Consider the following 10,875-nt stretch of genomic DNA (forward strand, 5'->3'; position numbering starts at 1 on the left):
CTCTAACAAAAAATATCGAAAATAATAAATGAGTTCTCTTAATTTAAGAGTACTCAATATTTGACTCAAATTACCCTCTTGGTAATTATTTAGGTGGAACCTTTTGCTCTTAGTTAAAATAAAAACATTATTATTATTTTTTAATTGTATTCTTAGTATTTGAAATACTTTTGTAAAGTAATTGAGTATTACTCAAATACTTTTGTATGAAAAGTATTCAAATAGTATTTTAAATACATTTTTTTTAAATATTTGAATATTATTTAAAATACTTTTTAAAAGTATTTTTTATAACTATGATCTTCTCCATACCAAACCGCAGCTGTTCCCGGACAAGCTCAAGTGTTTCTCTCAGAGTCAAGTGAACTTTATCCAAATAGTCCGTCACGGGTCTATAGCACAACTGAAGATGACCCGAAAATTAAAATTTTAATACTTTTTCCTAAAGAGCATATTTCATTGTCTCGTGAATAGCTGACTAATACGCCAACGGGATCATGTGCAAATGATAATCCCGATCAGCCTAATTCGTTTACACCATTTTATCCAAAGACTTATCCTGTTTAATCGTTCGACTATTCCATCATATTGTGGATAATGACGATATGTATGGATTTATTATTATTATTATTATTTATTATAAGAACTCTTCAGTTATTTTACTTGTATCACTCAACAGACCGGTTACAGTTTTCTAAATCCGCACAATACTTGCATTGGTCTATACAGGGATGTTTGAAAAGTGTATCGGCATTATTTTAACTGGGTCCTTATTGGTTTTCTTTAAATGAAATCGTAAGCTGCTAACTTCTCCAGCCATCGACTATTTGTCCTTCAGCATTCTTAAACGTTAACTACCACGTCAAAGGTGCATAATCCGTTATTAAAAAAAATTTCTGTGCACAGAGTTATTTATGAAAGTGTTCTATTGACTTAAAAAGTTGGTAGTTAAGTTAGTATTCAATAATTTAATTGTACCATCATATTCAGAACAAAAAAGACATAAAATTAACGCGTAACATTAAATAATTGTATACTTTTAATATGAAGAATATTGATACAATAGTAACTACTTTTAACATACGTTCTTATGAAGAAACAAAAATAGTCAGCCTCCAATACGGTGACGCGATCTCACGGTAAAACGTAGTGATGGGAAAAAACAAACGTCTTGAGTAGAATATAAGAGATGGGCCAGTATAACAGCACAACGTATTTGATCCATTTCTCAGTAATGGCTAAATATATATATATATATATATATATGTTGGTGATATCCAAGTTAGGTGAGCGACGGCGACGACTGTACACAACCCGAAATAATAATAATAAGTATAAGGTATAACATTACGATCCCAATGAGATGAAGCTAACAGTATAATAGTAGTAGTTATACATAACTAATAAACAATGACACGGTAATTTTAAAGGTTAGTAATAAACGTAACACCGTTATGGAGTCGATTTATTTTATTTTAAGCTAAAATAATATTATAAAAACTGGTGAACAATAAGGTGCGAATAAAACACAATAAGGCGCTGATGAAAAATCACACGGTACGTACGGCCCAGATGAACTAGTTTACATAGTCGCCGACGCGTCTCGCGGTGCTGAACCCCCTGACCTGTCCTATCTACCGACCGCCGGTTAAGACAAACTTGTGTTATCGTCAACACTAATGAGTGCGACGGTGGACAGCTGATAATCACGACCGGATAACGTGCTAATTCACGGTAAATGAATAGTGCGCTATTACGGGCCGTGTCAACAATAATAGTATTTATTTTAATAACCACAATAATATTGTACGAGTTAAATTATCAGATCAACAAAGGTAAGTTGCCGCAAGCGTGGTAGAATGACGACTGTCTTCATTATGTTTTTAATTAGTTCAAGAAGAGTGTAATCGGGTTGTTTACACCCGCGCGCCGTCTCTCATAGTTGAGCTGGAGAGACGTTTGTATTGATCAGGCACAGTATAGTTGTTAATTGTTAAAAGACGAATAATCTGTTTGTAACAGAATCAAATTGAATTAAAAATATTAGGAAGGGAGTTTATGTTTTTATCCCACCTTCTTCCCATAAATTATCTACGCCTCGTGTATAGACCTTTAATTTGAAGAAGATGCTTAAAATCGGCCATGCACTCCAATAAATGTTTTTTTACTTTTAAATTAAAATTTAAAAAATATTGATTATTTTTACAAAAATTGAAACTTAATAAATTTATAAAAATTCTAAATAAAAATTGTGTAAAATTATACTAAAATATTTTTAAATAGCTTTAGAGTATTGTATAAGTATTAGCAGATTAATTGATATATCATTGTTCACTAAATTTATCATAAAATAATAATCTTAAAAATGTTTTTTTTAAGTAGTGGTTAAATATTTTTTATGATCGCCCTTGTCCCTTTCTTAACTTTACTTTTTTTTAATGGCAACATATATTGAACTAACTTGGAAATAAAATAGAAAATAATCTAATCAAGACAATGACTGGCCGATAACATTTTTTAGACCAGTACTGTGAAAATTAGTTTTAAAGTTTATATAGCTGACAGGTGAAAGAGTGCAGTCGTAAAATAATTTTTAATGATAAAAATTGTCACACCCCATCACTAATTTAATTTAACAGCTATTTACAGCTATTTCAGAAAATGAATGCTGAAGTCAATCGAGTCAAGTAGTAAAATCGACAAACACAAATAACTGGTCGAACAAAGTATCATAAAGGTATAGTGCACTATAATAGAATGCAACTTGGCGGGCAAATGGTAGGATAGAAGAATCCTGTCTATTCAATAGGCACTTCGTCGCGAGGTCTGCGGTATAACAATAAGTTTATAAGAAAACTGGCAACGTTGCTTTGAGAAGTCTGAAGGAACAGTGCGTTAAAAACATTCACAATACTTATGAACTGATTTTTTAGTCTAATTTTTGCTTTTACTACTTGTGGCTCGATTGACTTCAGTATTAATTTTCTCAAATGCCTGTCCATCGAATTGATAATAATCAATAAATTCGTCGTCGTTATTTAAATATTTTTCCCATCTACTGAAAACGGTTGTTGGAATTTGTCCCTCAGATAAACTAAAATTATTATTAATAGACCGCGCCGATTATGTTATTTCTCTATATGTTATTTATTGCCAATTAATTATAAATAAATTGAATTTATAAAATATATGTTATTCAATATGTCAGCGGTTTAGTCAATATTTTCTACACATTATTCAAGAACCTTTTATGCTATAATATTGTAGTCTTTCTGTTTTGTTCATTTTCAACAGATATTGTTGTTATGTGTGATGGAAGTTTTAAAATTTTTTTTTACATTTTATTTTAAACTAATTATATATTATAATTTACATTAATTAAATTATAATTACTTTGATATATCATGATAGACAACTTAACAATTTATTCAAGCATTAACTATTCAATTAATAGGTGTTAAGTAATACTCTTAGAATATTTAAGAAAGAAATTTGAAACATTTTCCTTAACGTACTAATACCTAAAGTTTTGATGCTAAAAAATTACATTAAAACATTCAAAATCAAACACTTAAAAACGGCCCTATATACAGGTGATTTGACTGTAGGTTTTAAGGAAACTTGTTATATGGCATACATTTTCGGGATCCTCGGACGTCAATAAAAAAAAAATTAAAGGGGTTTAAATTAATAATATTAGAATAGAAATTATGTTTTTACCACCCATACTTTCTACCCATATATTATTTACGACTCTATGAAAGTACTTTTATATATTATATATTATATAACTTATATAATATTTTATAAATTATCAATAATAATATATAAAACTGTTAATTAAAAATTGCTTGAAATATTACAAAAAAAAATTGAATATGCTAATTAAATAAATTCATAGAGTTATTGATTTATCATTGACGACTAAATTTCTCCTAAAATAATAATAATCTTAAAAATATTTTTTTTAAATATGTTTTAGATCCTCCAATTACCCCTTATAATATTACTTATATACATTTTTTTAATAGATTATAAAATAGACAGCTTTTTAATTAAGTAAATGACTGATCGTTAACAATTTTTGTACCAGAACTTCATACCTTATTAACATATTTTTACTTAGACGAGTCGAAGTATGTGACAGAAAATTTGTAATGATAAAATCCGATTACTAATATACTACAAGAGAGAGCAAGTGTAGAGTACTAAATTGAAAACTCAAATTATAAATTGGCGACAAATTCATTGTATATTTTGAATTCCATATTTGAGAAAATTAATCAGAAGTCAAACGTGCTAAGTAGTAAGGGCAACAAATTCCAATAATCGGATGAACAAAATTAAAGTATCAATAATGTGTAGTACAAAAAATATATTGCATGAGAGAACGTGACTTGTGGGCCAAATGGTAAAATTAAAGGCACCAATCTTACTCAATAATCACTCAGTTGTGATATTTCGTGTCCCGCGGGTTAGAAGCTTAAAGTTCATAAGCAAACTGGCAACGTTGCTTTTATAAGTCTGTATAGTTAAAAGTGACAGAACGTTGAAATCATTCCTAATGCTTATGAGAACCACGTTGCCAGTTTACTTATGAACTAATATTTTATTTGAATCTGTCGCCGTTTTTAAAATTTTTGTTCCATCTGTTAAAACGATTGTTTGAATTTGTCGCTCAAATAACTAAAATTATTGCTACTAATAGACCGCCCGGTTGAGCTATTTCTCTATAACTTATTTATTGCCGATTAGTATTGTAAATAAATTGCATTTATAAAATATATATTATGATGGCTTTGACAATTTCTAGTACAAATTATTCAAGCACCACTTAAACTATCATAAAGTTATTTTTTTTTCAGCAGAAATTTTTGTTATATTTGATAGAAATTTACGATTTCTTAATTATCTTTTATTTAAGATTAAAAATATATTGTAATTTCTATTAATGTAATCTGTAATAACTTTTAATTTAAAATTAAAAAATATAAATAATTGTTTACAAAACTGTAAACATAATAAATGTATAAAACTTTTACATAAAAATTGTAAGAAATATTACTAAAAATATTTTTTTAAATGTTGTTCAATTAGCTATAAAGAGTGATTGATTTATCATTGACCACTAAATTTTTCCTAAAGTAATATTAAATTTATAAATATATTTTTTGCCATTATTGAGTACTATTTATCTCCTAGTTTACAGGTTGTTAATACTTTTTAGGTTCGTTCTCTATCCCTTATAAGAATACCAACTTTATTTTTTTTAATGATAACATACATATTTAACTTACTTATATGATAAAAATGTAAAACTTGTATTTTAAACAATAATTTTTGGATCAGTACTTCAGAAATGATCACTATTTTTATATGTTATGAAGTATTGCACAAGATGTGCTGATCCAGCAAATAGCTGACCACTGGACTCGTGCATATTTGTAATAACATTTAGTCGTAGTTTCGTGGCCGTACTATTAAGTGTATTGACTATTATTACAATTATTTACGATTCAGCTATGTTAATTACAATTATAATAAACCAATCAGTGGTGGTAGCTCCTGGCTTGTACGACGGGACGATCGCAATCCCTAATCAAATTAATTAAAAGAAGAAAATTTACTGTATATTCTTAATTCTACATTTTTATTAAAAATGCAAGTTTTTAAATAGTAAAATAGTTATAATGTCGAGTACGAATATTTAAGTTGTTTTCCTCAGTGTGAGCACACGAGCAGTGTTTGGTCGACCGGCAGCGTAGTCCGAACAATTAACTGAAACTTATACTATTAGCGAAGTGCTGCAATCGTGTGCGTGCGGATACGGTTCAGCTGCGATTTTATGAACGAGTTTCGGACGACCGGCAGCGACGTCCATACGGCAAAATATTAGTATATTACTATATTGGGTAATTTTTAGAATTAACTGATCGTAGTTATCAGTTGTTATAATAGTATAATCTCTACTATTATTATTTTCTACTACAACCTTATAATAATATGTGTATAGTATTTTATTTGATTATACTTAATTTGTCATTTTTTTTATACCTATGACTAGTGGCATTGTATTTAAAATCGTATCCCTAACACCATCACTCACAAGCCTCCACAGAAACCAATAATAAGTACTAAGTACTGAATTTGTTTCTTAAATTCTTCTCGCGAAGTTTAAGAACTAAGCAACGACACTTCAGATATTTACTTTACTTAGATAATTATTAAATTTCTAATAGAAATTATTCATTTTTCGAATATTGATATATTATATTTTAAAATATCATAATCTGACAATTTTTTACATTTATCAGATTTTAATTTTTCAAATTTTACTTTTTCGAATCCTTATGCGTGTAAAACATAACGAAAACATATTATTTTAATTTTTTTTATTAATGAAATCGAGTAAACTTCATAAATATATAAAACTGCTACATAAAAATTGCATGAAATATTACTAAACATATTTATATATATATATATATATTTATATATATATATATATTTATATATATGTGTGTATTATTTAATTAGATTTACAGAGTGATTGATTTATCATTGACCACTAAATTTCTCCTAAAGTAATAATAATCTTGGAAATACTTTTTTTTGGCTTTGTTCAGTACTGTTCATCAATCAAACTATAAGTGGTTAAATACTTTTTATGTCTGTCCTTTATCCCTTAAGGATACCAACTTTATTTTTTTCATTAATTATTTAGAATTTGAGATATTTGAGGAAATCATTACTGAAGTCAATCGAGGCAAGTAGTAAGAGCGACGAATTTAAATAATCGGATGAACAAAATTACAGTGTAATATATGTATAGTACAATGAATATATTGCATGAGAGAACGTGACCTTGCGGCCAAATGTTAAGATAGAAGGAAATCTGTCTCGATCAATAGTCAGTCGTATTTTCGTGTCCCGCGTTTTAGGAATAAGTTCATAAGCAAACTGGCAACGTTGCTTTCATAAGTCTGTATATTTAAAAGGGACAGAACGTTGAAATCATTCTTAAGGCTTATGAATTCCACACGTCGCCTATTTGCCTATTAAATTACATTTATTCGATTTGTCGCCGTTTTTAAAATATCTGCTAAAAACGGTTGTTTGAATTTGTCGCTCAAATACACTAAAAGTATTGCTATTAATAGACCGTCAGGTTGAGTTATTTTTCTATTTCTTATTTATTGTCCATTAGTATTGTAAATATACTGCATTTGTAAAATTTATGTTGTTTATTATGTCGGCTTAAACAATTCTTGGTACAAATTATTCAAGCACCATTTTTATTACATTTAAATTATAAATTTATATATATAATAATTTAATATGTCGTGTTCTCCAATAATTATTAGTTTAAAATTAAAAAATATAAATAATTTTTTACAAAGTTATGAACTTAATAAATATATAAGACTGTTACATAAATATTGCCTGAAATATTACTAAATATATATATATATATATATATATAATATGTTATCTAATTAGCTTTACAAAGTGATTAACTTATCATTGACCATTAAATTTCTCCTAATAATCTTGAAAATTATGTTTTTTGTTGTGATTATTAATATAATATTAATTTAATTGGCCTGTCCTTTATCCTATAAGAATACCAATTTTATTTTTTTTAAATAGTAACATACATTTTTAATTGGCTAATAAAATAGAAAATAGTCTAATTTAAAAAATGATTGGTCGATAATAACTATTATACCAGTACTTTGGAAATTATAAGTATTTTTATACTTAAGCAGATGTAAATCGCGTCCGAGAAACGTCTAATGATAAAAATAGTCATAGATATATTAGAGCGATAAATTGAAAACTACACAACAAATCAACGACAAATTTATTATTTATAATTCGATAGACAGTTATTTCAGAAAATAAAAACTGAAGTCGATCGAGGCAATTAGTAAGAGGGTCAAATTCAAATATTCAGATAAACAAAATTAAAGTGTCATAAGTGTATAGTGCAATGAATATATTGCATGTGAGAACGTGACTTATGGGCTAAATAGTAAGATTAATGGCTTCTATCTTACTCAATAAAATCAGTTGTGTTTTCTCGGGCCCGCGGTGAAGACATTAGTTTCATTCGTCACTTAATAAAAATGTAAATTTAGCTAGTTCAAATTTTAAAGTTATTTTTCTCGACTTCAAAGAAACAAAAACGGTAGCACAGTGGGGTCGAGGCACAGTGTAGACAAGGCATAGATGGGACAAGTATAGATGATATTTGATAGTGATTAAAATCACTATCATAAGAAACGCTTCGATGCAAATCTGTAGATAGTGTTTCATTTAGAGAACTTTATGGATTATTCCAAAAGCAACATCAACTCTTATTTCTTTGATTATATCCTAATTAGTAGTTCTGTGGCGGACCTGTAAGGCTCGCCTGAGGAAATTTTAATATTTATTTGTTGTTCGGGTTACCGTCTGGATTCCCTATTGAGCTATCCGCACAGAGTCCTCCAAGATGTGTATAGGAAATAGTGATTATTTATAAAGAAATAAATTTAACACTTTCGATAGAAATACTGGTTATAAATAGTAATATATATTATATGAAAAATATCACGTTACAAGAGAAATATAACAATTAATATAAATGTGTATATAGATATAAAGTAAACTTTCATAATAACATTTCAAAATAAGAATATGCTTTACAATTATAATGTTAGTTCTATAATGGTAGACACTAGACACTAGACTATCAACACTAGACTGACTATTGCTGCAAAATAGTCATACCAAGAAATCAAGGGGACATCCGCATACGGATGTCCCTATCAATCATACATATATTTATATTCACAAAATAAATTATTTTATAAAGTGGTGGTAACACAACAGTTCTTTGATTTTAAAATATAATATATGAATAAATACTAATTATAATTATTAAATTTAGTATGAAATTGATATTCAATAATTTAATATTGTAATTTAAACGGAGAAATTATAAAAATAATAAAGAAGTTGTATTTTGCTTTATTTTTACGTGTATAAAAATTTAAAGGGCTTGATACAATAAATTTCAATAAAAACTATTTGTTACTATAAATAAATGCACTGAATTACAAGGAACTTTCATCAGTAACAAAAATATACCATTCTAAATAAACTTTTCGCGATGTGTTTCAAATCTGCAATTAGACTTTTTCTATCACTTCTAAGTTTTAATATTATCAAAAATTAGTATTTACATATAAAAAATTCGCATCGAAGCTAAAAAATTGGATATTTAAGCCAACTAAAATTTAAAAATTACTTTTTCGACTCTAAAAAAGTAAAAAAAACCAGCACAGGGGGGTCGCGACATAGTTGGATCAAGTATAATGATATCTGACAGTGATTAAAAACACTATCAAAAAAAAACGCTTCGATGCAAATCTTTAGATAGTGTTTAATTTTAAAAAATTGGTGGATTATTCCAAAAGCAACATGATCTGCTATTTCGAAATTAATATCCTAATTAAGAAAAAGTATATCGAATAAAAAAGGGATTATTAAAAATTATTATTTCTCATAAAAAAATTATGTTGATCCATACACTTTTCAATAAGTTATAGCATTATAAAGTTAAAAATAAAAAAATTAAATCGAGAATTTTCACACAAAAATAGCATTCGGTAGCCAATTTTACCATGAAGATAAAATAAAGTGCGAAATTTTTTTTTACCATAATAAAGTATATTACATTAGCTTTAATTTAATATATATATAAAAGTGTCAGACTTTCCGGAACACTTTCAAAAGTTAAGTTGAAAAAGTTCTACTTTCTACATGCATTTTTTAGATTTAAACCCCCCTTGTATATAGGGAAATAGTCCGATTTCAAAAAACAGTATGTCGAATGAAAGATGTACATATATACTACTTCTCATGAAAAAATTGTATTGATCCATACATTTTTCATAAATTTATACTATAATATAGTTAAAAATCGAAAATTTTCACACAAAAATAGCATTCGGTAGCCATTTTCACCGTGAAGATAAAATAAAGTCCGAAATTTTTTTTTTCCATAATAAAGTGCATTACATTAGCTTTAATTTAAGATATATATAAAAGTGTCAGACCTTCCGGAACATTTTCAAAAGCTATGTTGAAAAAGTAAATTTATTGTGAAAAAGTTGTCATTTTAAATCCCCCCCTGTGGACAGGTAAAAAGTCAGATTTATAAAAAAAATATACCAAATGATAGGTAAAGACATCATGAATCTATAAAAAAAAGAGTTATATTGATTTGGTTATTTTTAAAAAAGTTATGGCAATTTTAAGTAAAAAAAATTGAAAAAATTTCGAAAATTAGCGTTTTTTAAATTTGTAATTTTTTTGGAGGTTTCGTCCATTTACGGGAAATGAGGGATTTTTTTTCAATTTTTGAGGGTAATGTCTTCGTGTAGATACGATTTGTGATCTTTTGACGTATCATTGAAAGAAATCGGTTCAGTGAGAGCTGAGAAAAAGTGGTAACAGACACAAAAAAAAAATAAACACATCTTAGTAAAACCAATTCCTTCTCAGCTTCGCATCGAAGCTAAAACTTATATTTATCATGTCATAATAGATAAACGTCATCAGCCAAGTATTATTAATATGAGAACATACAGGAGGTACCACTGTCTATCAAAATTCTCCCTCAAACTTTAAGCTAAATGGAAAATACATCAACAAAATGGAAGTATACTAAATTAGATACAGACAAGATAAAAAGTGAGGTTGAAATTAAAACGTTTAGATGTAAAGTAACTACGGAAATTGCTAAATGTAACCCAACAAAATCTGAAACGAGACAAACATGAAGGAAAAACCACTGGTTCAACGATGAATGTCAAAATGTGATTA

This window comes from Daktulosphaira vitifoliae, unplaced genomic scaffold, assembly GCF_025091365.1.
Source record: "Daktulosphaira vitifoliae isolate Bord-2020 unplaced genomic scaffold, ASM2509136v1 Scaffold_2, whole genome shotgun sequence".
NCBI lineage: Eukaryota > Metazoa > Arthropoda > Insecta > Hemiptera > Phylloxeridae > Daktulosphaira > Daktulosphaira vitifoliae.